This window comes from Hevea brasiliensis, chromosome 6 (assembly GCF_030052815.1).
Source record: "Hevea brasiliensis isolate MT/VB/25A 57/8 chromosome 6, ASM3005281v1, whole genome shotgun sequence".
In the NCBI taxonomy this organism is placed as follows: domain Eukaryota; kingdom Viridiplantae; phylum Streptophyta; class Magnoliopsida; order Malpighiales; family Euphorbiaceae; genus Hevea; species Hevea brasiliensis.
This window is the reverse complement of record NC_079498.1, coordinates 88,225,987-88,248,836: the sequence shown is the minus strand read 5'-3', so window position 1 is coordinate 88,248,836 and position 22,850 is coordinate 88,225,987.

Sequence of the window (22,850 nt, the reverse complement as noted above, 5' to 3'; positions counted from 1 at the left end):
AGTCTCAGCTGCTACAGGTGGAGCATGACTCTCCACTTCCTCCTCAACAGCTCTCTGAGATGAAGGGTCCATATCCTATTCAAAATAACAAAGACAAACAGATCTGCATTAGTGTCACCTCGACTCTTACAAATGCAATGCATGGTATGGACTCAATCTAGGCCCAGAAACGCCTAAACCGTGCTCTGATACCACTAAATGTGACACCCGTGCACTGCACAGTAGACCCGAGTAAGTAATGCCACACGGTGTACCGGCACACTCTACTATCCCTTAATTAATTTATATCCTGCTTTTGAGTATACTTTATGAAATATAATTTATTTAAGCCATTTATCAAAAGTATTATTCATTTAAGGTTAGAAAATTTTAAAGAAAATCGTGAGTAGGCTAAAAATGGAGAAAAAGCTTCTTGAACTGTTAAAAACACTTCCAATAAACAAATACATTCATACTCAAATACAATATCATCACAAAACTCAATATCAAGATCTCAACAATTTTTCAATTTCAGGTCTCAACAACCTTTTCATTTCTCAAACATTCCTTTCTCAGGGTTCTCATATATAAACAACAATTAAATACTCAAATTACTTCCATACATAACCATAAATCTTTATTATTTACATGGACCTCAAAATACATTACACAAGTTTAATTACATATGAGAAAATCAAAATTAAGTTACAAAATGTCAAAATGACACCTAGTGTCCTACCAATGCACTGCAGAAGTTGAGGTGACACGGACACTGTGCAGAACTGCAGGATGGACTCACCCAGTCTGTGGTCTACTGGGCTCACGATCTGTATCTCTAGTACCTACGCGTGGCAAAAGCAACGCGCTAAGCAATAATGCTTAGTGGTGCAATAATATAATAAAAGAAAATAGCAAGAAATTAAATGTGTAGTGAATGTATATGTTTTACTTGTTTGGTATTTGTATATCATTTACTTTGTCCACTTTTACTCATTTGGTTGCCCCAAGTAACCTACACTAGACGACTGGACTAGATAACGGGTAAACTGGCACTGGGTATCTAATACCTCGGGCCGTCACACCATCGGTCGCATATGCATCACCCGGTGTGCAACAGAACAGCTACCAAGCTGTAAATAATCTCAGGCACAAGGCCAAGTCTCAATGCAAAGTCAGAATGGCTAAAAGCCATGAAATCACAAAATGGCATTTTTGCCATGTGCAGTACTGCTAACTGAACCCTATTGGCATGCCAAACTATCCAAACCAATCATGTTAGGTATACTAGGGCATTTGAAACTTTTAAATTCTTCAATTTGTGCATTTCAAGTTTTGGGGTCACTATTCACCTCATTGGTCAACAAAAATGTTGACTTTTGGATAGAAAATATGTGCATTAGTTTTAACACCCCAAACATACCACATTTTGTATTTAAAACTTGTTGGAATTGATTGCCATTTCCATTTCTCAACTTAAATCTAAGAGGGCAGAATTTCAGTTTTGGAGACCCAACTTAACTATTCCATTGGGCCCTGTTCCAGTGGGAATTTGAGGAAATGGTAAAGATGAAAGTTGTTCCTTTTTTTGTCTAGTTGAATTTCCTTTTTTGAATCACTCCATTTGGAGTTTTGTAGCTCCAGATATGGTCCAAAAACCACAGCTGGCCGGATTTCCATTCTGCAGAAATTACCATATCTACAGTAACATGAACAGTGACTGCCACTGCCATTTGGGTTAGGTTCTGGCCATAATTTGGGGTAGGTTCCTTCATGAAAGTTGTTTGTCTATGTCTTAACTTGTTGCTGTAAAAATTTCAGGTCAATTGACCAAATCTACAGTGAGTTATGGCCAAATGAACAGTTACTGTTCATTTGGTCAATTCTGCAGGGGCTGTTGCAGTGTGTCCGGATTGGGGCTAAGTTTTGGTCCTCTTGCTTTGGTCTTTTGGGCATGGTTTTTTCAGAAAAAATGTGCCATTATAAGCCTAGATTCATTTCCAATTGGCCAAACATCAATTGGACTAACACATCCAAAGTTATGGCTGTGTAATTGGACTGAAATTTCAGTCCATTTCTGCTGTCCCTAGGCAGCATAGTCATTCACTTCACCATGCTATTTTTTCAGTCCATATTATGGTCAAATCTCCTCAAATGGTCACTAATTGACCATTAGAAGGTTCTTTAACAATTGCATAGGCCAAGTTCACATTTTACTCCAAAAACCCTAGTTCAAAGTCATGATTTATACAATTTACCTTAGTTAGCTACTAATTCACCATTCTTATGTTTATAAACTTCAAACATGGTTTCTAATTCACTTCAAGCTCATCAAAAACACTCCCTCCTATTCCATAGCTAGGGCAACCAAAATTCATGTACACATTCACAAGAATTTTGTTCATTTAATTTACATTTTCTCACTAAATTCAAGTTGCTATTCATGAAATGAAAGAGTTTTAAGTATATAGTGCACTAACCTTGAATAGGGCAGATTTTTCTCAACTCTAAACTTCACTTTCCTTCACTTTCTAGGCTGCCACAAGCTCTCCCAAGATGAGTGGACAACTTTCTATGAAAGGGGTTTAGGGTTTATGGTGGAACAAAGAGGGAAATGGAGCTTGAATGGTGTTTTAATGGTGGTTTAGGGTAAGGGCATGGGTTCGGCTGGTTGGGGAAGAAGAATGGCTGATGGCATTTTTAATTCTTTGATCTTGGTTTGTCTCTTTTATTGGTTAAGTAAATGAATTGCTTGCATATGATTGGTGGAGTTTTTAAATGACCTCATACTATGTCATTATTTGCATTATTTTGCATTTTCTTTTCTTTTCTTTCACTACTTATTTCAAATTTCATTTTTAGTAATGTTTCTTCATATTTTATGTCATATTAATTATTTACTCAACTGGAAAAGTCGGCCAAAAATCACCTCTGAAGGCGAAATGACCAAAATGCCCTCCGTTTGGCTTAACGGGTCAAAATTGTCTGTACCGATTGAAATATTTTTCTAGGTATTTTATTGACATTCTAATGCCATAGTAACCTCAATGACCCTTCTCTGGAGTCCCCAAAATTATTTTATAATTTTTCCCCCGGGTCTAGGGCTCCTCGTTGCGAGAACCGCAACTTCCCTCCGGTTATCCATCGCTTGGGCACCGGCTCGTTTGACTTGGTTGTATTTTATTTCTAAAATTTTTACTAAATGTTTCTTATTAATATTTGAGTTAATTATGGTTTCTGACTTTAGTTTAAATATTTTTTCGAATGTTCTAGCTGTCCGGACTGACACCGGTCACCGAAACAGTAGAATGTATGGAGTTGTTACCGGGAGGGTGTTACAGCAATATTGCAAGCTACAGTTACTTTTTCTACCATAGAGGCTAAATATATGGCTTTAGCAGAGGCAGTAAAGGAAGCTTTATGATTACAGGGTTTGGTGGGTGATCTTGGGTTGATATAGAACAAGCCAACAGTGTTTTGTAATAGTCAGAGTGCAATACATCTCACAAAGAATTAGATGTACTATGAGCGATCGAAGCACATTAATGTCAGATATCACTTGATTCGGGAAATTGTATCTCAGGGGACTATAGTTGTGCAGAAAGTCTCTACATATGATAATCCAGTAGATATGAGGACCAAGGGAGTCCCAGTTAGCAAGTTTAGGCATTACATAGACTTGATTGGTGTTTGTAGTGCTCAGTAACACCTTTTTGAGGGCATATGGCAAGACAGAGTATTTTCGGATATTTTGTTAATGATGGAGGGAATTCAATCCAAGGGGAAAAATTATTATTTTTATGTGGCTTGAATTTTGGATATGTTTTCATGGACCAGAATTATGACAGAACTCGAAAGTTTTGTGCTGCGACCCAATTGGGATAAAAAGTGAGATCTGTGGTGGTAGTGGAGGGCACAGGCCGATAGAGTTATAAGATATTCAGGAAACACACTAAGGTTAGGGTTTGAAAGTTTTGAGTGATTGTATCTTGCTCTTTTTCATCATAGCGAAACTTTTTCTATTGGCTTCGCATGGATGTAATGAAGGAGCGGAAGCGTGAAAAACACAAGTTTATACCATTGAATTCAAAAATTTTCACCTAGGGTCACATGCATCATGCAAGATTTATTTTTTATCTATTTGATTTCAATGATAAACAACATATTAAAACTCTTTTAATATGTTTTTGGATCTGTATTTGCCATTTAAGATTTTAATCAAGAACAAACACACTAACCTCTTGATGCACTGCAGTGTATTTGCGCCTTTGAGATGCATCTTCAGGATACCAGATGTTGTCCCTCTAGCTTGTCCACACCAAGAACACCTATGGCAGCCCTTGAACAGCTTCTAAAGCTTTTTTCTATTATTTAGAAAATCAAGTTCTGCCTTTTAAGAGATTAAAGATGTAAACAGGACACTAGAAATGATTTCTAGTATTTTTAATTCAAGAGATTGATGGCTAATCTCTTTGAATTAATAAGAGATGAAGAAGAAGAGATGGAGAGCCTCAAAATGGCGTGACAAAGGAGGAGTAGCTACTGGTTGTATTTTTTCTCTTCATAACAACACTTATATAGCTAGGTTAACACATTAAACCCTTGCCACATGTCACCCTCTGATTGGTTCTAGGTTTAATTGACCCAATCACATTGTGCCAAGTGTCAAACCTATATTTAATCTTAATTTTAATCATCTTACATGATTAAAAGACATTTGGCAAGCTTATGTGTAATGCCATGTGTCATCATCTCATGGTGCCACATGTTACCCTGTGAAATGTCTAAAATGCCCCTGTGTTTTAATTTTGAGTTCTCAACCCAAAATAATTATTTCTCTTCTTCTAATCAATTTATATCAAATATAAATCAATTAATTAATCTTTATTAATTAATTTCTCATTAATTAAATTCATATTTAAACACTTTAAATATAAATTTAACTTATACTGTACATCCAATAATCTAGATTTGGCTTCAAGTCATGCTAGGGACTTTGCAATCTAATTGCAAACCAAACCTATTTAATTAATCAATTAAACTCTTTAATTAATTAATTAAACCATATTTAATTAGGTGATAACTTGTGTATGTGTGTGACTTACTAGACTCGTCACTAATTATCAATGAGACATGATATCAACTCTTAATATGTCACACCTTACCCCTCTGTAAGGCATAACATGATTCCGTAGAATACCTAATGAACTACCGAACTTCACCTACCGATAATTCATTAAGTACACTACAAGGGATTTTAAAACCATTTTCTTATATTTTGGAAGTGGTGAGCATTTTGGTAGGGATTAAAATCATTTATTCAAAGCTTAAAAACTAGTAAAAATTTTTGTCCATTTTTAATTTTCCACAAATTTTATAAAAATTTCGGCAGAATGCCGTCTGTATTTTGAGAAAACAATTCTTCAAATACTTGAGAAAAACACTTTCAATGAATTTTCCACAACTCCCAACCTTCAAATAATCTCAAGTCAACACAATTCAATTCATTCCACAATTCAACCAAAAATTTATCAACTTAAAATATTTCATTCACAGTACATATAGTACGAAATTCATAAATACAACTCTTAATTTACAGAATGAAAATCTAAAAATAATATTATTACAATTTATTATATAACTGCTCAACTTTACATTGATACATAAAACATCACAATATTTACATCAAAATAACTACAAGAGTATAAAACAATACCCGTACAAAAAGATCAGTATAGTCCTCAATTTCAATAGCAGCTCACTCTACTGCTTTCTCCTTGCTCTTATCTGCGACAGCAAAACAAGCTACCGCTTAGTATAAAAATACTCAGTGGTGCACAATAAAAATTTAAAATACAATACATAAATCATTCATTGACAAAACACAATTTAAATATTTCTCAATCACATTTCACAAATTATCAAAACTCATAATAACACAATTTGGTCGAATAATTTAATAAACACAGTGTTGCCAAATCATACACAACTTAAGCCATGACACAAAATTTCCGATCAATGCCGTGTTGTACACCATGACAAAGCAATCTACAACCCCACTAATCGAAATCAATGAGGGAGGTGCCTAGCTAGCTAATGAGTACTCATCCGATCTACAACCTCAACTGGTAAACTAGAGAGGGAGGAAAAATAATCGATCTCACCCCATAAATGGAGGAGGAATAATAAGGCACTGTCATGTTAAGTGTGAATCAAAAATCTATTTCAAACATTTTATTCAAATAATTCATGAGAAATCCGATAAATTTCCAAAGTCATAATTTCATTCACAAGGTGGCAGCACAATTCATGATTAACATCAAATTTTCATAAATCATACTAAATCAATTTTTTTCAATGACAAAATGCTCAAATAAGGTTTATTGTGCACAAACTTGACGTGAGTCGCCTCTAGACCTTGACTCAGTCTCTCAGACTTTCCAAGTCTTTTTCAGCTGAAACACAAAATTTATAGTGCCTCAGTATCTTTACTTCATAACAATTCCAATAACTAATTCCAATATGTTTAAACTTACATTCTTGCAAATTTCATGTTGAGGTTACTATTCAAGTCAATTTGTTGACTTTCTAAGGCTTAATAGGTATGGGAACTCCAACTTCACCCACATACCACATTTTGGTTACCAAATTTGTTGGTTTTGGTCATTTTCTCAAAACTTAAGTCTTTTAGGCAAAATTGCAAATTTTCAGTTTTGGTGTCTCAAGTTGCACTGTTCCATTGGTCATTTTTCTGTTAGAATTTGGCAAAACTTTCTTCATAGAAAACGTTCTCTATTGTCTTAAGTTTATTCTCCTTTTTGAATCACTCCAATTGGAGTTTTGCAGCTCAAGTTATAGGTATTTGAACAATGGCTATCGAATTGGACTTAACTTAGATTTTTTGGGCAAATTTTGGTTCTGGCAGTTTTAGGTCACCAATTTTGGGTGGCCAAATGACTTGGTTAATGGCATAATTTGGGTTTGTGTTCGTCATGAAAGTTTTAGGTCTATATCTCATCTGTCCACTGGTAAAATTTCAGGTCATTTAGACCTGCCTAGCTCAAGTTGTGGCCAAATGAACAAATCATTTGGTCAGTTTGTACAGGGCAGACTGAGATTTTTCAGATTTGGTCAATTTGTTCACTAGGTTTTGGTCACTTTTTGGGCATGTTCCTAAATGAAAATTGTGTCATTTAGTGTCTATTTTCATTCCCAATTGGTCTCATACCAATTGGACTTGTAAATTTTCAGTTTTGGTCCCTCAAAGGGACCTTGGTCCTGCTGCCAGCAACCTGACCACATTGAATCCGAATTTGCTTTTGGTTTAAACACTTCTAACACACTTCATTTGGTCACAATTGACCATTTCTCACTTCAAACTAGATCAAAGACATCATTCACCAATTTTTCACATTTTTGTCTCTAAGCCCTAAGTGTCCAAACCCTAGTTCACAATTTCTTTGCATTTAACTAATTTAAAGCCTTTAACTATAATCACTTAACTCCTAAATGTTCATATCCCCATCCAAATCAATCAAACCATGAAAATCACTCTCCCCACCATGCTGGCCAAAATTTCAGTTTGGTCCTCCACAAATGTTTTTATTTCATTTCATTAGTTTCTAAGTTACTTGAAGCTACAAACACAACTAATAAATCTCAAATTTTCAAATTATGGTGCTTACCTCCACTTGGATTCGAATTCTCTAATTTCCTTCTTCTTTTCTTCTTTCTTTGGTGATCACTCTTCTTTTCAAGTGACTAAAATAAGTTTTTATGAAATAATTATGAAAGAAATTGGGGCTTAGTAGGGATTTAAAAGCTTGAACTCAAGCTTTAATGGAGTTTAGAAATGGAGAGGGAGAGAGAGAGTGGTGGACGTCCACTTGAAGAAGATAAGTGTATTTTTGGCTTTTTTTTCTTTTCTTTTCTTTTCCTTTTTTTATGTCTTAGGAAGACCACAAATCACTTTAATTAAATTTATTAATTATAATCTTTATGGCATCATGCATTATGTCACATATAATGTCATCTCCCTTCACTTTTTCATTTTCTTTTTTTTTCATTTATTTTTCTATTAGTTCTTTAATTTAATTCCCGACTCCAAAATTTTCTTTTCTCTGATTTTATTTGATTAGGTCGAGTCGACTCTCGAGTCAATTGACCAAATTGCCCCTCGCCAGTTCAACCCGGATTGCAAATAATTCAATATTTCTTCCGGCTTCTTGACCTAATTATTTGACTGGCTTAACAATTCTTTTTCATGATTTTCTCTTTTTCACTGTGTTCGTAATGGTCTTAAGGACCGCAGCGTCATATTTTACGGTTCGAAATTTGAGTTTAAATCGACTTCGCTGTCGTTCCTGAGAAGGTCACCCATCGCTGTGACTCTCGGCTCGTTTAACTTCTTATGTTTTGTTTTTCTTATTTATACTTAACTAATTAACAATTACTAATTATTTGTGTTTATGGCTTCTCTAGTTGTCTTAAGTGTGGTTCTAATTCCCTTAATTGTCCAGACCGACTCCGGTCATCGGAACAGTAAAATATACCGGGCTATACAAATAAGGGTGTTACTATTCTCCCCCCCTTGAAATAAATTTCGTCTCGAAATTTTACCTGGTATCAATCTCTGAACAGCTGTGGGTACTGTCTCCTCAGGTCCTCCTCTCGTTCCTAAGTAGCCTCCTGGCCCGAATGATGGTTTCACAACACTTTTACCAACGGTATCTGCTTATTCTGTAGCTGCTTCACCTCATAAGCCAGAATCTCTATGGGTTCTTCCTCATATGTGAGGCCTGAATTTACTTCAATTTCCTCTACTGGTAGTACATGAGATGGGTCTGATCGATACCTCCTCAACATAGACACATGGAAGACATTATGTATCTTCTCTAACTCTGGAGGTAGTGCCAAACGATATGCTAGAGGACCCACTCTTTCCAGAACCTCATAAGGCCCAATGAAACGAGGACTCAGTTTCCCTTTTCTGCCGAATCTCATAATTCTCTTCCAAGGAGAAACCTTGAGGAATACTTTCTCACCCACTGTATACTCAATATCCCTTCTCTTCAGATCAATGTAGGACTTGACGGTCGATGCGATCTTAAGTCGATCTCGATCACCTGATTTTCTCTTGATTTCTTGAACAATTTCGGGTCCAATTATCTTTCTTTCACCCATGTCATCCCAACACAACGGGGTTCTACATTTTCTGCCATACAAAGCTTCATATGGAGGCATCCTAATGCTTGATTGGTAGCTGTTGTTGTAAGCAAACTCAATCAAAGGCAAGTGAGTGTCCCAACTGCCCTCAAACTCAATCACACAAGCCCAAAGCATGTCCTCTAAGATCTGAATTACCCTCTTAGACTGGCTATCTGTCTGTGGGTGGAATGCAGTACTGAAGTTCAATCTAGTTCCTAGGGCTCTCTAAAGACTACCCCAGAATCTAAAAGTGAACTTAGGATCTCTGTCTGATACAATGGATACTGGCACTCCATGCAGTCTCACAATCTCATCAATGTACAACTTGGCCAATCTTTCTAAACTGTAGTCCATCCGGACTGGCAAAAAATGAGCAGACTTGGTCAGTCTGTCAACAATGAGCCATACTGCATCATGACTCTTCTGTGTCCTTGGAAGTCCCATTACAAAATCCATAGTTATTCTCTCCCATTTCCATTCTGGTACTGGTAGTGGATGTAACAACCCAATTGGTACTTGATGCTCTGCCTTCACTTGCTGACAAGTTAGGCATTTAGAAATAAACTCTGCCACATCTCTTTTCATACCCATCCACCAGTAATGCTCCTTTAGCCCCCTATACATTTTTGTACCACCAAGGTGCATGGCAAAAGGAGACTCATGTGCTTCCTTCAAAATGATCTGCCTCAAATCAACATCTCTAGGAACACATATTATGCCCTGGTGTAGTAGTAGACCATCATCTCTGATTGAGAATTCTGGTTTCTTGCCCTATCTGACTTTTTCCAATAGCCTCTGATACTTCTGATCATTCTGAGCAGCTATTTTAATCTGATCAATCAACACTGGCTGTACATGCCATGCAACTGCTGTCTGCCCCTCATCATTAATCTCTAAGCTGGCATGTAATGATCTCAACTCATGTACCATAGACAAAGGAGTAACTCGTAGACTTGCTATAGTCTTGCAACTTAAGGCGTCAGCCACAACATTAGCTTTCCCTGGCTGATAGTCTATCAGGCAATCATAGTCTTTTATCAACTCTAACAATCTCCTCTGTCTCAAATTCAACTCTTTCTGGGTGCCCAAATATTTCAAACTCTTATGATCTGTGTAGATGTAGCACTTCTCCCCATATAAATAATATCTCCAGATCTTAAGAGCAAACACAATAGCTGCAAGCTCCAAATCATGTGTCAGGTAATTCCTCTCATGCGGTTTTAGCTAGTGTGATGCATAGGCAATGACATTTCGATCTTGCATCAATACACAGCCTAACCCATTGTGAGAAGCATCACTATAAACTATGTATTCTTTACCTGGAGTAGGTAAAGTCAAGACTGGAGCTTCAGCCAAACATTTCTTCAATTCATCAAAACTCTATTGGCATTTATCCGTCCACTGAAATTTCACATCCTTTCTAAGCAGCTTGGTCAATGGAGATGCCAACATGGAGAATCCCTTCACAAATCTACGGTAGTATCCAGCTAAACCTAGAAAACTACGAATCTCTGTGACATTTCTGGGTGGCCTCCAATTAAGGACAGCTTCTATCTTACTTGGATCTACCTTGATGCCCTCTTCTGATACTACATGCCCCAAGAAAGATATTTCTTTCAGCCAAAATTCACACTTCGACAATTTGGCGTATAGTTGTTTCTCCCTCACAATCTGCAAATGTCTATCATGCTCTTCTGCACATCATCTATGAATACCACAACAAACTGGTCGAGGTATGGTCTGAAGATAGTGTTCATCAGATCCATAAAAGCAGCCGGAGCATTAGTTAACCCGAATGGCATGACCAAGAATTAATAGTGGCCATAGCGGGTTCTAAAGGCAGTTTTAGCAATACTCTGCTCTTGTACTTTCAGCTGATAATAACCTGACCTCAAGTCAATTTTGGAGAACACAGCTGCACCCCTCAACTGATCAAACAAGTCATTAATGCAGGGCAAAGGATATCTATTCTTTATTGTCACCTTATTCAACTGTCGATAGTCAATGCATAACCGGAGAGTGCCATCTTTCTTCTTTACAAACAACACTGGCTCTCCCCAAGGTGACACACTAGGGCGGATGAAGCCCTTGTTAAGAAGCTCTTGCAACTGCACTTTCAACTCTATTAGTTCTGCTGGTGCCATTCTATATGGTATTATGGAGATTGGGTCCACCCCAGGCATAACATCAATTTCAAACTGCACTTCTCTTTCTGGAGGTAATCCTGACAATTCATCAGGAAACACATCCGGAAAGTCACATCTGATAGGAATGTCCTCGATCTTTGGAATCCCCACTTGGGTTTCTATCACATGTGCTAAATATGCTTCACACCCCTTTCTGATCATTCTTCTGGCCAGTGCAGCCGAAATGATGTTTGAAGGCAATAACTACCTCTCCCCATGTATTACCACATCACCGTACAAAGGGAGACCAAAAGTGACTGTCTTCAATCTACAGTCAATCATTACATGATGCCTGGCTAACCAATCAATGCCCAAGATAATATCATAATCTCTGAAGGGCATTTCAATCAAATCAGATAGAAAAGTGTGTCCTTGGATCACCAAAGGACAGTCCCTATATAGTCTATTTACCCTGACCTCCTGGCCTAATTGACTAGTTACTAGCACATCATAGTCCATTGGTACACACTGAATAGCAGTAGAACACATCACACTAGCACTAACATACGAATGTGTGGAGCCAGGATCAAATAACACATATACATCTTGGTCAAGGATGGAGAAAATACCAGCTACTACATCTGATGTTTTAGCCTCCTCCCTCTGATGCATGGTATACACTCTGACTAGTGCGCCATTGGATACTAGCTAGTTAACAGTGCTTTGACTTCTAGGAGTGTTACCAGGACCCCTACCTCTACCTCTACCTGTACTAGCTGGCTGTGACCCTCTAGGTGCAGAGACTTGGGCTGATCCTTCAGATGTAGCAGAAGGTCCAGACAGGCGCGGACTAGTACAATCCTTAGTGAAATGTCTGCTCCCTCCATAGTTAAAACATGCACCGGTGGCCTTGAAACAAACCCCACCGTGTGTTCTACCACAAGTTTCACACTGCCGTACTGATAGAGCTCCTCGGGGTGCTTGCTGGGTTTGCTGACCAGACCAGAGTGGTCTTTGGCTAGAGAATCTGCTTCTGCCAGATCTACGGGAGCTAGATCCCCCAAACTGTTTCCTCTTCCCAGAACCACTCTCAGGTGCTTGTCCAATAGTCTTTTCAGTCTTCTCTTTCTCTTGTGTACCCTTCTTCACTGCCCCTTCTGATTCTATCCTTTCCAATTCCAGGGCCTGTGAGATCAACTCAAAGAAATTCTGATGTCGGAAACCCACAACTTGCATTCTTAGATTCGGCCTTAACCCGGCCTCAAACCTCTTACATCTATCTCTAGGGGTGGAGACTAAGCTTCCAGTGTAGTGGCTCAGTCGAGAGAAGTCTCTCTCATATTCTGCTATGGTTCTGTCCCCTTGTTTCAAACTCAGGAATTCTTGTAACTTCATATCCACATATGCATCGGGAACCCACTTTTGTCGAAACTCCCTCAAAAAGTCTAACCAAGTAAGGACTGGAGGTTCTACCAGGCTGTGGGGGATGGTCTTCCACCATTCATATGCATCCCCTTGTAACAAGGAAATAGAATACTCGAACTTTAGCTCTTCTACACATTGTAGCTTCCTGAAAACCCGTTCCATTCGCTCTAACCACTGTTCTGCCTCCAGTGGATCCATAGTGCCTTTAAACTCGGTGGCCCCAAATTTCTTCAATTTTTCATATTGCCGAGCTGAAGGCTGTGGTTGTGCTACAGGTGCTTGCATCTAAGCTTGGGGTGGCACATTTCCAGCCATTTATTGGAAAAACGCAGCCATCTGCTATGCAACCGCGAAAGCTGAAATCGGTCTTTGGAGTAGGAGCTGGAGTGGCTGACCCACTCACGTTCTGGAGTGCTGGGGCTTCCCCGTGAACCTCAGCCTCAACATATTGTTCTACGGAATGATCTCCTTCTTCCATTCCATTTTCCCAAAATTTCTACTTCCTGAGATCAAACACAAGGAGGTTGACCTCCGTTAGTGCATATTCATGATGTAAATATGTCATATGTATCAATTAAAGACACTTGAGTAGTTGTACTTATCAAAGAAATATTCACATACATAGTCAAAATTTATTGCAAAACCATGCTCTGATACCACTAAAACATGTTACACCTTACCCCTCTATAAGGCATAGCATGATCCCATAGAATACCTAATGAACTACCGAACTTCACCTACCGATAATTCATTAAGTACACTACAAGGGATTTTAAAACTATTTTCTTATATTTTAGAAGTGGTGAGCATTTTGGTAGGGATTAAAATCATTTATTCAAAGCTTAAAAACTAGTAAAAATTTTTGTCCATTTTTAATTTTCTACAAATTTTATAAAAATTTCGGCAGAGTGCCGTCAGTATTTTGAGAAAACAGTTCTTCAAATACCTGAGAAAAACACTTCCAATGAATTTTTCACAACTCCCAACCTTCAAATAATCTCAAGTCAACACAATTAAATTCATTCCACAATTCAACCAAAAATTTATCAACTTAAAATATTTCATTCACAGTGCATATAGTACGAAATTCATAAATACAACTCTTAATTTATAGAAAGAAAATCCAAAAATAATATTATTACAAATTATTATACCACTATTCAACTTTACATTGATACATAAAACATCACAATATTTACATCAAAATAACTACAAGGGTATAAAATAATACCCGTATAAAAAGATCAGTATGGTCCTCAATTTCAATAGCAGCTCACTCTGCTGCTTTCTCCTTGCTCTTATCTGCGACAGCAAAACAAGCTATCGCTGAGTATAAAAATACTCAGTGGTGCACAATAAAAATTTAAAATATAATAAATAAATCATTCATTGACAAAACACAATTTAAATATTTCTCAATCACATTTCACAAATTATCAAAACTCATAATAACACAATTTGGTCGAATAATTTAATAAACACAGTGTTGCCAAATCATACACAACTTAAGCCATGACATAAAATTTCCGATCAATGCCGTGTTGTACACCACGACAAAGCAATCTACAACCTCACTAATCGAAATCAATGAGGGAGGTGGCTAACTAGCTAATGAGTACTCATCTGATCTACAACCTCAACTGGTAAACCAGAGAGGGAGGAAAAATAATCGATCTCACCCCATAAATGGAAGAGGAATAATAAGGCACTGTCATGCTAAGTGTGAATCAAAAATCTATTTCAAACATTTTATTCAAATAATTTATGAGAAATCCGATAAATTTCCAAAGTCATAATTTCATTCACAAGGTGGCAACACAATTCATGATTAACATCAAATTTTCATAAATCATACTAAATTAATTTTTTTCAATGACAAAATGCTCAAATAAGATTTATTGTGCACAAACCTGAGGTGAGTCGCTTCTAGGCCTTGACTCAGTCTCTCAGACTTTCCAAGTCTTTTTCAGCTGAAACATAAAATTTATAGTGTCTCAGTATCTTTACTTCATAACAATTCCAATAACTAATTCCAATATGTTTAAACTTACATTCTTGCAAATTTCATGTTGAGGTTACTATTCATGATACTATTCAAGTCAATTTGTTGACTTTCTAAGGCTTAATAGGTATGGGAACTCCAACTTCACCCACATACCACATTTTGGTTACCAAACTTGTTGGTTTTGGTCATTTTCTCAAAACTTAAGTCTTTTAGGCAAAATTGCAAATTTTCAGTTTTGGTGTCTCAAGTTGCACTGTTCCATTGGTCATTTTTCTGTTAGAATTTGGCAAAACTTTCTTCATAGAAAATGTTCCCTATTGTCTTAAGTTTATTCTCCTTTTTGAATCACTCCAATTGGAGTTTTGTAGCTCAAGTTATAGCCATTTGAACAATGGCTGTCGGATTGGACTTAACTTAGATTTTCTAGGCAAATTTTGGTTCTGGCAGTTTTAGGTCACCAATTTTGGGTGGCCAAATGACTTGGTTAATGGCATAATTTGGGTTTGTATTCTTCATGAAAGTTTTAGGTCTATATCTCATCTGTCCACTGGTAAACTTTCAGGTCATTTAGACCTGCCTAGCTCAAGTTATGGCCAAATGAACAAATACTGTTTATTTGGTCAGTTTGTACAGGGCAGACTGAGATTTTTCGGATTTGGTCAATTTGTTCACTAGGTTTTGGTCACTTTTTGAGCATGGTTCCTGAATGAAAATTGTGTCATTTAGTGTCTATTTTCATTCCCAATTGGTCTCTTACCAATTAGACTTGTAAATTTTCAGTTTTGGTCCCTCAAAGGGACCTTGGTCCTGCTGCCAGCAACCTCACCACATTGAATCCGAATTTGCTTTTGGTTCAAACACTTCTAACACACTTCATTTGGTCACAATTGACCATTTCTCACTTCAAACTAGATCAAAGACATCATTCACCAATTTTTCACATTTTTGTCTCTAAACCCTAAGTGTCCAAACCCTAGTTCACAATTTCTTTGCATTTAACTAATTCAAAGCCTTTAACTATAATCACTTAACTCCTAAATGTTCATATCCCCATCCAAATCAATCAAACCATGCAAATCACTCTCCCCACCAGGCTGGCCGAAATTTCAGTTTGGTCCTCCATAAATGTTTTTATTTCATTTCATTAGTTTCTAAGTTACTTTAAGCTACAAACACAACTAATAAATCTCAAATTTTCAAATTAGGGTGCTTACCTCCACTTGGATTTGAATTCTCTAATTTCCTTCTTCTTTCTTCTTTCTTTGGTGATCAATCTTCTTTTCAAGTGACTAAAACAAGTTTTCATGGAATAATTACGGAAGAAATTGGGGTTTAGTAGGGATTTAAAAGCTTGAACTCATGCTTTGATGGAGTTTAGAAATGGAGAGGGAGAGAGAGAGTGGTGGACATCCACTTGAAGAAGATAAGTGTTTTTGTTTTTTTTTTGTTTTCTTTTCTTTTCTTTTTTTTATGTCTTAGGAAGACCATAAATCACTTTAATTAAATTTATTAATTATAATCTTTATGGCATCATGCATGATGTCATCTCCCTTCACTTTTTCATTTTCTTTTTTTTTCATTTATTTTTCTATTAGTTCTTTAATTTAATTCCCGACTCTGAAATTCTCTTTTCTCCGATTTTATTTGACAGTTAGGACAGGAGTCAGCTCTCGGGGTTAATTGACCAAATTGCCCCTCGTTGGTTCAACCCGGTTTGCAAATAATTCAACATTTCTTCCGGCTCCCTGACCTAATTATTTGACTGGCTTAACAATTTTTTTCGTGATTTTCTCTTTTCCACTGTGTTCATAATGGTCCTAAGGACCGCAGTGTCACATTTTACGGTTCGAAATTTGAGTTTAAATCGACTTCGCAGTCATTCCCGAGAAGATCACCCATCGTTGTGACTCTCGGCTCGTTTAATTTCTTATGTTCTGTTTTTCTTATTTATACTTAACTAATTGACAATTACTAATTATTTGTGTTTATGGCTTCTCTAGTTGTCTTAAGTGTGGTTCTAATCCCCTTAATTGTCCGGACGGACTCCGGTCACCAGAATAGTAAAATATACCAGGCTATACAAATAGGGGTGTTACATAATATCATCAGAACTCTTTCTTACCATAAATGATTTCTCTAAATCATTTTATGCACCTCATAGACCATGGTTAACACCTAGCATAGCATGCCATGGCTACCCAATTAGTAATAAGGTTTACCTTAAATGAACCTATAATCATATGTTACCATGCACTAGAATCTCTTTGTTACAAAATCCCAACTCAAGCTGGAGTCATGGTTTATGTCAAACTCCATTTGCTATGAATATTATATTCTCTTTTAATTCCAATTCTTGATTAAAAAGATTTTCTCATCAGAAACTCTTTTCTGAATAAATCTATCTGTCCTGGACAGGAACTTGAAACATCAAGAACAATTAAATGAACATATGATTTTATCTCTATTTACTTAGAGGAACAGATTCCATCTTGATCAACACCTACCTCCATATATAACTAGTAGCAACCAACACATGCCCATATACCCATACACAGTACAAGTATAAAAGCAGTATCAAACTCAAACTACCTATATACAAGATAATTGTGCTATCTCAGGTCTAAATAATATATGCACTGATATGATTTATGACAAATTGACAAGAGTAAACTCCATGTGCTTGTCATAAGTGTCACTGGTTCGGCCTACTTATCATTTATAAGTGCCTATCATGTTTTTCATATGGCATGAGACTCACCATTCCATCTTATTTATATCTCATATAAATAACTTGGGAACAAACATGAATACAATCTTTCTGGATAAGTCATGTCCTTATTATGAAGTATCCTCAATTGTGAACCTATTTATGATACTTTGTACTAGAAATACTGTTACTCATATTCTTAACAACTTAAGAATAGAATTTCTAACAAAATATCAATGGACCTTTTTTATTACATATAAATATATTATGTAAACGAAAATGTGGAAATGCCTTTTATTAATAAAAAACATGTACAAGATACATACTAAATGATACGCTCTAGTGCATACTACTAACAATCTCCCACTAGCACTAGAGCCATTCAGTATAATATCTTAGACCCATCTTCTCAAGATTTCGGTCTAACTGTGCTTGTGACAAAGGCTTAGTGAATGGATCAGCTGGATTTTCAGCTGATGCTATTTTCTGCATGGTTATATCGCCTTGCCCAACTATTTCTCTGATAATGTGGTAGCGCTTTTCTATATGTTTGGATTTATGGTGAGACCTGGGTTCCTTAGCCTATATGACCGCTCCATTATTTTCACAGTGTAGTGGAACTGTTGACTCAATGGAAGGAACTACTATAAGTTCTGTCACGAACTTCTTTATCCAAACAGCTTCCTTTGCAGCATTTGATGCAGCAATATACTCAGCCTCTGTAGTGGAATCTACAGTCGTACTCTATTTGGAACTCTTCCAACTGACTGCACATCCATTATAAATGAACACATATCCAGAGGTAGACTTTCTATCATCGATATCTGATTGGAAATCAAAATCAGTATAACCATCCAATTGCAAGTCTCCACCTCCATAGATCAAGAATACATCCTTAGTTCTTCTCAAGTACTTAAGGATATTCTTGACAGCTATCCAGTGTTCCAAACCTGGATTGGATTGATACCTGCTAATCAAACTAACAACATATGCGATATCCGGCCTAGTACACAACATTGCATACATCAAACTTGCAATAGCCGAAGCATATGGAATCCTGGCCATTTTATCTCTTTCTTCAGGTGTCCTTGGAGACATCTCTTTAGAAAGATGGATACCATGTCTCACTGGTAACAATCCTCTCTTGGAATCAAGCATGTTAAACCTCTTTAACACATTTTCCAAGTATAGACTTTGGGATAAACTAATTATTCTTTTCGCTCTATCTCTATAGATGCGAATCCCAAGAATATAGGTTACCTCCCCTAAGTCTTTCATGGAGAATGTATTTGACAAGCATACCTTTACAGTTGTCAACATACCTATGTCATTACCCATCAACAGTATGTCATCCACATATAAGACAAGGAAAGTGATAGCACTGTCACTAACCTTCTTATATACACATGGCTCATCCTCATTTTTTATAAAACCAAAGGATTTAATAGCTTCATCAAAACGGATGTTCTAATTCCTCGAAGCTTGCTTCAACCCATAAATGGATCGCTTTAGCTTACATACCTTGGAACCATCTTGGGATTCAAAACCCCTAGGTTGTTCCATGAAAATGTTTTCTTCAATGTATCCATTGAGAAAAGCTGTTTTTACATCCATCTGCCAAATCTCATAATCATAGTATGCAGCTATTGCTAATAGAATCCTAATTGATATAAGCATGGCAACAGGCGAGAAAGCCTCCTCATAGTCGATTCCTTGCCTTTGGCGAAACCCTTTCGCTATTAGCCTTGCCTTATAGGTCTCTACCTTTCCATTAGAACCAATTTTCTTCTTGAAAAACCCATGTGTTCCCTATTGGTACAATACCTTCAGGTGGTTCAACAAGATCCCAAACTTGATTCTTATACATGGAATCAATCTCGGCTTTCATAGCATCAATCCATTTTGAAGAGTCTATATTTGATATAGCTTCTTCATAGGTAAGTGGATCATCTCCATGATCTACTTCTTCATGAGCAGACAACTCTTGTTCTTCTTCATGAAGGAAACCATATCTCGCTGGTTTGTGAGATACCCTGATTGTTCTACGAGGAACAACTGTAGATGTTTCATCAACGGGTGTAGGTTGACTAGATGGATCTATATCCATCTGATCTATTGGTTGGTTAGAATTCTCAAATTCCAACTCTATTTGCCTTCCTTTGCCTCCTTCTTGAACACACTGTTGTTTAAGAAATGTGGCATCTCTACTTACCATAACCTTTTGTGATGTAGGCAAATTATATCCAAAACTATCTTTTGGATATCCAACAAATCGACCCTTTTTCTAATCTGGTTTCCAATTTATCAGTATTCAGCTTTTTGATATAAGCTGGACAACCCCAAATCTTTACATGCTTAAGACTTGGTTTTCTTCCATGCCATATCTCATAAGGTGTGGAAGAAACTGATTTTGATGGAATCCTATTCAGAATATACAAAGCTGATTCTAATGCAAATCCCCAAAAGGAGATTGGCATATCAGTATAGCTCATCATACTACGTACCATATCCAATAGGGTATGATTTCTCCTTTCAAATACACCATTCAACTGTGGTGTTCCTGGAGGAGTCAGCTGGAAACAATGCCATGCTCTCTCAAGTATTCATCAAATTCAGTACTCAAATATTCTCCTCCATGATCTAATCGAAGAGCTTTAATACTCTTTCCTGTTTGATTTTCTACTTCAGATTTAAATTCTTTGAACTTTTCAAAGGATTCATGTTTGTATTTCATCAAATACAAATACCCAAACCTTGATTTATCATCAGTAAAGGTAATAAAGTAATGAAAATCACCATTAACCATTTCCTTAAATGGATCACATACATCACTATGTATTAGTTCCAAAATATTTTCAGCTCTTAGTCCTTGTCCAACAAAGGATGATCTAGTCATTTTGCCCTGAAGGCAAGACAAGTTGGAGTAGGCTCAGAGCCCAATGAGAATAAAATCCCCATTTTCTCCAATTTTGCAATCCTATCTTCTGCAACATGACCTAATCTTAAGTGCCAAATATACTTTGAACTTGAGTTGATTTCCATCATTGCATTGCATTCTTTTAGATTGCTATACTCTGGACAGTGGAAACATGCTGGCAATGGAAACACTTTCTTGCTGGTAGTGGAAACACTTTCCTTTACCTTTGTCAACTTTGATCTTTGTTTTTCTGTTTGGCTATCTTCTTGGAAGGAACAGGAATCTGAGGTTTCTTTTTCTTATTACCCTTCTTCTTGTTGGACTTTCCAGTAGAAGAAGATGCAATCAAAGCTACCTCTTTTCCTTTATTGCCCGGCATATTCTTTTGGGCAATAAACAGCATGTTGAGTAAACCAGCTAAGGTGCATTCCTGTTTAGTCATATGGAAATTTGTCACAAAATTCCCAAATAACTCAGGAAGGGACTGAAGGATCAAATCCGTCTGCAATTGGAAATCCATGTCAAAGTCAAGATGTTCCAGCTGCTCAATCAGCCGAATCATCTTGTGGACATGATCCCCAACATTCTGTCCCTCAGATATCTTCATGCGGAACAGCTGCCTAGATATCTCATACATAGCATTCTTGTTGTGCTCACCATATAACTCTTGTAGGTGAAGGAGGATCTCACTCGCACTCTGCATGTTCTCATGCTGCTTCTGTAACTCATTACTCATGGAAGCAAGCATGTAATACTCGGCTCTCATATCATGCTCCTTCCACTCGTCCAAACTTTCATGTTCCTCTTGTGTGGCCTCTGGAGGTAAGGAACTAGGAACATTTGAGTCTAGAACATATCCTATATGTTCAAGGTTCAGGACAAGTTTCAAATTTCTTAGCCAATCAAATAGATTAGGTCCTGTCAACCTATTGCGATCAAGTATGCTTGCAAGGATATTGGATGGTGGTGGTTGTTCTATGCTCATTATTATTAAAAAATTAACTACAGAAAATAGCCAGATTAATTAGTAAATGTATCATGTAATTAACTCAAATGATTATGGTCTTTTAATCAAATTGGTCCTCCCACTAACTTAGCGAATCCTACACTTCCAAAGTAGAAAATGGAAATCCCAGTTGGATGGATTTCTAGTGGGTGATTGAATTCTTATAATTCTATGATCATCCGCAGGTATATCCATTATTGGAATTACAATAAATTATAAGTGAGCAACTCCTTGCCTATCACATCTCATGTTAGGTTCAATCCTTTACCTAGCCCCTAATGCTCAAAATCTCAGGTACATCCATTATTAACTTATCTTGCATTAGTTAAGTTGATCCCATTGAGCTAGTAATTATGCAAATAATTTTAATGTCCTCAGGTACATCCAATATTGGCCACCAAACCATTTACATATTTACAACATCTCATGCTTAACAATTATTCTTAAGAAAATCTCTTAAATTAAAGCATCTTATGTAACTATTTAAAATTTCTTAAAATAATTGTCCCAATGGAGGGTCCATGTTATAATTACTTTAATAATAGCATTTCCAACTTAATCATTTGTTTGGAAGATTTTATAGTCATCCTAATTACTATTAAGGTCTCACTTTGCGCATTATCCATTTAGCATGCATATATCATATAATTGCATACATTCCCATACATCTCATGCATTCATGGATAAGCAGTAAATATGGTATGATCATGGACTTTCTAAGGGATTCAATTCTGAGCCACCAAGAATTGAATCAGGGCATTCCTAGGTGCATTTCATTCATTCATTTTACAAGAGTTACTGAAGGAGTACATAATCAACACTTGATCTTGAATTCCTCCCACTGGTCCCACCAATGCACTTGACCTCCTTGATCTTCTTGCAATCCAATATTACATAGTAATCCTTGGCATACCAAGGCGAATTTACAAGAACTAAATAAATGAAATTAGAACCCAAAAATTATTACAACCTTAATAATACATGCCCAAAATAAATTAAAATAAATAAATTAATTTACAATCCCAAAGAAACATAAAAGAAATAATCTAATCACATTGGTCTTTTATAGCCCATGATCATCTATCATGCATATCACTATTTAACAATTAAATAAAACATACATACTTAAATTAAATTTAATATCTCATATTCAACTTAAAAATTCAGATTTGAATATGATTCAAATAAATTTAAAAATTCATATTTGAATCTCATTCAGGCAAACTTAAAAATTCAGATTTGAATCACATTTAAACAACCTTAAAAATTCAGATTTGAATCACATTCAAACAATTTTTAAAAAATCAGATTTGAATCACATTCAAACAATTTTTAAAAATTCAGATCTGAATATTATTCAAACAACTTTAAAAAATCAGATTTAAATATGATTCAAACAACTTTAAAAATTCAGATTCGAATCACATTCATTTAACTTTTAAAATTTAGATTTGAATCACATTCAAACAATTTTTAAAATT